Below are 7,436 nucleotides of genomic sequence, written 5' to 3'. Positions count from 1 at the left end.
TCGTATTTTTTCACATTAAATGGGTAAAAAAACTTGCCAATCGGACGTCTATATCTTATGGCTTCCATAGGAACAGTATGGCAAAATGGGTTCCAATTTAATTTTTCCACCATGTTTCGCGCAGTTTATAAGCTGTTGACCTGAATATTTCCCAATCGTATTTTTAAGGCATACCATGATTAGGGTGAAAGTGCGTGCCAGTCGGAGGTTTAAAACTTTTAGCTCCAATAGGAACAATAGGGCAAAATGGGTTCAAATTTAATTTTGTACCATTTTTTGCGCAGTTTATAAGCTGTTGACCTGAAAATTTCCAAATAGTAATCTTTAAAGCATACCATGATCAGCGTGAAAGAGCGTGCCAATCGGACGCCTATATCTTATAGCTCCCATAGGAACAATAGGGCAAAATGGGTTCAAATTTAATTTTTTCACCCATAGGAAAAATAAAGTAAAATCACTAAAATTTTTATTTTTTCAGCATATAAGCTACTAAACTTAATTTTTCAAAATTGTAATCTTCAATGCATACCATGATCAGTGTGAAAGGGCGTGCCAATCGAACGTCTAAATCTTATAGCTCACTTAGAAACAATAGGGCGAGGTGGGTTTAAATTAAATTTTTCCAGCATATTTCACGCAGTTTATATCTTATAGTTCTTATATCTTATAGTTCTCATAGGAACAATAAGGCAAAATGGGTTCAAAAATAAATTTTTAGGCATATTTCGCGCAGCTTATAAACTGTTGACCTGAATATTACCAAATCGTATTCTTTAATGCATACTATGATTAGGGTGAAATAGGGTTCCAATCGGAGGTCTATATCTTATAGCTCCCATAGGAACAATAGGGCAAAATGGGTTCAAATCTTATTTTGTCGCCATATTTCGCGCAGTTTATAAGCTTTTGACCTGAAAATTTCCAATTCGTATTTTTTCAAATGATCAGGGTAAAATAACGTGCCAATCGGAGGTTTATATTTTATAGTATCCATAGGAACAATAGGGCAATATGGGTTAAAATTTAATTTTTTACCTTGTTTTGCGTACCATGATCAGAATAAATGCGAGTGCCAGTCGGACGTTTTTATCTTACAGCTCCCATAGGAACAATAGGGCAATTGGGTTCAAATTTAATTTTTTAATTTTTTTTTCCATTTTTTTTCGCGCAGTTAAAAAAATTTCCAAATCGTATCTATATCTTATAGCTCCCATAGGAACAATGGAGCAAAATGGATTAAAATTGAACTTTTTCAGCATATTTTGATCAGTTTATAGCCTATTGACCTGAATCTTTTCAATCTGAATGTTTTAATGCACACCATTATCAGGGTAAAAGAGCGTGTCAGTCGGACGTTTATATCTTATAGCTCCCATAGGAACAATAGGGCAAAATGGGTTATAATTTAATTTTTTCACCCTGTTTCGCGCAGTTAATAATCTGTTAACCTGAATATTTCCAAATCGTATTTTTTCACATGATCAGGGTATAAAAGCGTACCAATCGGACGTCTATATCTTATAGTTTCCCTTGGAACAATAGGGCAAAATGGGTTAAAATTTAATTTTTTCACCATGTTTCGCGCAGTTTATAAGCTGTTGACCTGAATATTTCCCAATCGTATTTTTTAAGCCATACAATGATTAGGGTGAAAGAGCGTTTCAATCGGAAGTCTATATCTAATAGCTTCCATACGATGAATAGGGTAACATCACTAAAATTTTAATTTTTTCAGCATATTTCGCGCAGTTCATAAGCTACTTAACTTAATTTTTCAAAATTGTAATCTTCAATGCAAACAATGATCAGTGTGAAAGAGCGTGCTAATCGGACGCCTATATCTTATAGCTCTCATAGGAGCAATAGGGCAAAATGGGTTCATATTATTTTTTCACCAAGTTTTGCGCAGTTTATAAGCTTTTGACCTGAAATTTTCCAAATCGTATTTTTTCACATGATCAGGGTAAAAAAACGTGCCAATCAGACGTCTATATCTTATAGTTTCCATAGGAACAATAGGGCAATATGGGTTAAAATTTAATTTTTTACCATGTTTTGCGCAGTTTATAAGCTGTTGACCTGAAAATGTTCAAATCGTAATCTTTAATGCATACCATGATTAGGGTAAAAGCGCGTGCCAGTCGGACGTTTTTATCTTATAGCTCCCATAGGAACAACAGGGCAAATTGGGTTCAAATTTAATTTTTTATTTTTTTTCTACTTTTTTTGCGCAGTTAAAAAATTTTCCAAATCGTATTTTTGCACATGGTAAAAAAACGTGTCAATCGGACGTCTATATTTTATAGCTTCTATAGGAACAATATGGCAAAATGGGTTGAAAATTTCGAAATTGTATTTTTTCACATGATCAGAGTAAATAATCGTGCCAATCAGACGTCTAAATTTTATAGCTCCCATTGGAACAATAGGGCAAAATGGGTTCAAATCTTATTTTGTCACCATATTTCGCCCAGTTTATTAGCTGCTGACCTGAATATTTCCAAATTGTATTTTTTAAGCCATACAATGATTAGGGTGAAAGAGCGTTTCAATCGGAAGTCTATATCTTATAGCTTCCATAGGAAGAATAGGGTAAAGTATCTAAAATTATAATTTTACCAGCATATTTCGCGCAATTTATAAGCTACTTAACTTAATTTTTCAAAATTGTAATCTTCAATGCATACCATGATCAGTGTGAAAGAGCGTGCCAATCGAACGTCTATATCTTATACATTTTTTCAGCATATTTCACGCAGTTTATAAGATATTTCTAAACCGTTTGTTGTAATACATAGCATGATCAAGGTAAAAGCGCGTGCCAGTCGGACGCTTATATCTTATAGCTCCCATAGGAACAATAAGGGAAAATGGGTTAAAAATAAATTTTTATGCATATTTCGCGCAGCTTATAAACTGTTGACCTGAATATTTCCAAATCGTATTTTTTAATGGATACTACGATTAGGGTTAAATTGGGTTCCAATCGGATGTCTATATCTTATAGCTCCCAAAGGAACAATGGAGCAAAATGGATTAAAATTAAACTTTTTCAGCATATTTTGATTAGTTTATCACCTATTGACCTGAATCTTTTCAATCTGAATGTTTTAATGCACACCATTATCAGGGTAAAAGAGCGTGTCAGTCGGACGTTCATATCTTATAGCTACCATAGGAACAATACGGCAAAATGGGTTCAAATTTAATTATTTCACCCTGTTTCGCGAAGTTAATAATCTGTTGAATATTTCCAAATCGTATTTTTTCACATGATCAACGTAAAAAAACGTACCAATCGGACGTCTATATCTTATAGTTTCCATAGGAACAATAGGGCAAAATGGGTTCAAATTTAATTTTTTACCATTTTTTGCGCAGTTTATAAGCTGTTGACCTGAAAATTTCTAAATAGTAATCTTTAAAGCATACCATGAGAATTTCACCTGAAAATTTCCAAATCGTATTTTTTCACATTAAATGGGTAAAAAAACTTGCCAATCGGAACAGTATGGCAAAATGGGTTCCAATTTAATTTTTCCACCATGTTTCGCGCAGTTTATAAGCTGTTGACCTGAATATTTCCCAATCGTATTTTTAAGGCATACCATGATTAGGGTGAAAGTGCGTGCCAGTCGGAGGTTTAAAACTTTTAGCTCCAATAGGAACAATAGGGCAAAATGGGTTCAAATTTAATTTTGTACCATTTTTTGCGCAGTTTATAAGCTGTTGACCTGAAAATTTCCAAATAGTAATCTTTAAAGCATACCATGATCAGCGTGAAAGAGCGTGCCAATCGGACGCCTATATCTTATAGCTCCCATAGGAACAATAGGGCAAAATGGGTTCAAATTTAATTTTTTCACCATGTTTCGCGCAGTTTATAAGCTGTTGACCTGAAAATTTCTAAATAGTAATCTTTAAAGCACACCATGATCAGCGTGAAAGAGCGTGCCAATCGGACGCCTATATCTTATAGCTCCCATAGGAAAAATAGGGCAAAATGGGTTCAAATTTAATTTTTTCACCATGTTTAGCGCAGTTTATAAGCTGTTGACCTGAAAATTTCCATTGTAATGGTTTATATACACTGAAAATAAGAGTTTATTTTTAGTCCATAGAAACTAAATTAGACAGCTGAGTGTACAGCGGAGCGGGACCCATGTCATTTCTAGCTCTTCCGGGAATTGGGGGGGTTTTTGCTGACCCTTCTGCCTAACATTACCTTAAGAATAATTTTTAGAGTCCCTTTCTGAAACTAAATAACCACACGATCATGGTTGAAATACTCAAGCGGTTACCTGCTCGGGTAAACCAAACAAAGCAACAACTAGGCGAATTGACTTAAATCATTGAATAAAGTAGAACTTTTCAGAAACCAGATAATATGCGTGACGTCTTAGCTGTTGATTGACTCACGCGAATTCGCTACCCACCCTACCATGTCTTTAACCTTGAACGGATTATTAAAGAACCCAAAGTGTGATTGATCAAATATTTACATTCCCAGGTCGCACAAGTAAATCAACTACTCACTCATAATGTTCAATTTAGGCATTGTTACTACAAATGATTTATTAAGTCGAAGCTAAACCAAACAATTAATTGCGGTACAGTTAATGTTCTGCTTCATTATGATTTTCTTTTCTCTTCTTTCTCAATTAACTTCATTTTTTGTGTCTCTAACTAGTTAGCTATTTACTTATGAAATTATTAACTTTATTAATATTACATTTTTTTGTTTTTGTTGATGAACTTTATACACAATGTTGGATCAGTACGTAAACACACACACTGGCTGAAAAGGCGTAGAAATTATATATATATATATATGCAAAAGAAAATGTATTAGATTAATTATTACAACAAAACATTTTCCTTTTTAAAATAATGCAAACACAATGCAGATTTATGCAGACGGTTATAGCCGAATTACGGATGGATAATCAAAACAAAAGAAAGAACCGTTATGAACGTAACTGACTGCGCGATAACGGATCATCGATGGTGTATAAGCATAACACGTTCAGAACTAATATTTGGATTAAGCTAAAATTGATTCACCGTATTTAGAATACATTCTTTTGGGTACACTTACCCGCGTCCAATCCTCGTTAAAGGCCTTCAAGAATACATGGATGACGAGTTGATTAGTCCCGTGCTTTAGTGTATGGGGAGGAAGTTTTATTTAACTTAATGCAAATAATTAGTTCCTGAAATTTGAGTACGCATTGTTTCCTTTGTTTTTGATTCGATTTGCACCGAAAGATTTATGGCATCGCTTGCGCACTTCCAGACAGTGTTGTGTGTTTCTGTAACTAATCTGCGAGGGAATTCACAAAGCTGAAAAATATATTGGTTGTCGTTCTGACTAGGGCACAGTCGGGTCTGGCCATAAACGATCGCGTAGGCTTATATGCACATATTGCTTAGGTATCTAAAGGTGAAGTGTATAACCCGAACGCATTAGCTGGGTTAGGGCTGATAACTTGTCGGTCTCTACATGGCGGTGCTAGTTTTGCAAATCCGCCCGTAATGGTTTCGTCCCTTGCCGGAGCTACTAGTGATTCTGTTTCTTTGCTTGCACGATCCTAGTGTAGAGAAAGACACCGGGGGAGTCTGTGTGTGGTGATAGAAATGCTGTGGCGCGCGGCTGATCGGCACAGAAGTGGCAGAGGACCGGATTTGATGGTCTCACTCTGGCTGATGGGAAGCGGAACGCTTATGCCGGTTTGAGGTTAGGGCGAACTGATGCAATTTTTGGGGCCCGTTCCCCAAGAATTGGTTTGGTATTTCAACGTAACCTGGCCGTTTGAGAAGGCACGATTAGTTGGCAGCCAGTGCAACCCTGTCGATTCCAATTGAAATGATTGCAAATTTTAATTAATTAACTGGAATGCGGAGATATAGGATGCACTTGATTTTTATAGATTTAATTAATCATGTGGGCTTAATTCAGGATCTGGCCAATTGGTACGTCTGGTTATCTTCACGTTGCAAACGGAAAAGAAAAGGTTGTGGCCGAAGTTTTTTCTGGGAAACGTGGATGCAATTCGATACTGCACCAACAGCTAATCTCATTTTTTTCTTTTCGATACTCGATATACTCAAAATACTCGATATTATCGAACAGGGCTGCAGAGTAGTTGTGAATATCGTAAGGCGCGTAAACAAAACAAATATTTTTAAGCTAGACATTTAATTTGGTCAAGGCAACCATTACAACCACAGATAATCTGTCGAGTAATCGGAGACATGATTAGCTGGAATTATGATCGTATATCTTTGGCGTGATAAGTTCCGATTTGCGTTTGAAAACTTCTTGGCCTTCTCGGTATGTAACTGGTCTCGATCGGAGATTGTATTGCTTAACATTGGTTTCGTAGGCTTTACGACTATTTCTCTTAATTTCCTCGCGTAATAAAGCTAATTGGTCGACTCTTTCTAGCCGAGTGGATTCTTCTAGTAGTGATAATTTCTTTAACAAGCTATAATCCGATCCATGATTAACCATGTTAAATCCGAATAGTGCTTTATACGGAGAGCAACCTATGGACTGATGTAATGCTGAGCGAAGCGCTGAAGAAATGCTTGTTAAATGTAGATCCCAGTCGGTCTGATCTTGACGGAGGTATGAACGTATTGCTGCTATTAGGGAGCGATTAACTCGTTCTGCCGCATTACTCTGTGGAGAATAAAGTGCTGTGTAAATATGCCGAATACCCCATTTTGTCAGCATTGCTTCAAATTCCTTAGCTTTAAATTGTGACCCGTTGTCACTGATTATAGTTTCCGGTACCCCAAATTCACAAAAAATTCGCTCACATAGAAACTTGTTAATTACTGCGGTCGTACCCTTCTTCAATTGGCAGAGCCAGTGATATCGGCTAAAATGGTCCAAAACAATCAATAATCCGGTATATCCTCTCTTACTGCGTGGATACGGGCCAAGAAGGTCAATGTACAGACGTTGGAATGGTCTTAGAGAAACACTTTGCTCACCCATAGGCGGTCTCAAAATTTGATTGGGAGCTTTGGTTTGCTTACACATTTCACACGCATTGATATAGTTTCGAACTTCTTTGGACAACCCTGGCCAGAAAAGATTTCGTCGTAGCCGCTCGATCGTTTTTTGAATACCTCCATGCGCAGAAACAACACTATCATGTGCCTGCCAAATTGCAACTGCTCGAAGTTTTTCGGGAACCCAGAGTTTCCAGCTATTGGCTTCCTGCTCGGTATTTCCTGAGGGATGCTCTGTCCTAATGTAAACAAATTTTCCATGCACTCGTAAGTCTGGAAATTTATCAACATTTGCTTCCACCCTCATTCTAAGCTCTACATATTCAGCATCATTAAAAGAAGGCGATTCGAGATCGATTTGTGGACCAACGATTTCTATGCTCTCGATTTGATTATCGCACATCCGAGACAAT

Source organism: Drosophila gunungcola, unplaced genomic scaffold (assembly GCF_025200985.1).
Source record: "Drosophila gunungcola strain Sukarami unplaced genomic scaffold, Dgunungcola_SK_2 000228F, whole genome shotgun sequence".
NCBI classification, from domain to species: domain Eukaryota; kingdom Metazoa; phylum Arthropoda; class Insecta; order Diptera; family Drosophilidae; genus Drosophila; species Drosophila gunungcola.
Note: the sequence above shows the minus strand (reverse complement) of the source record.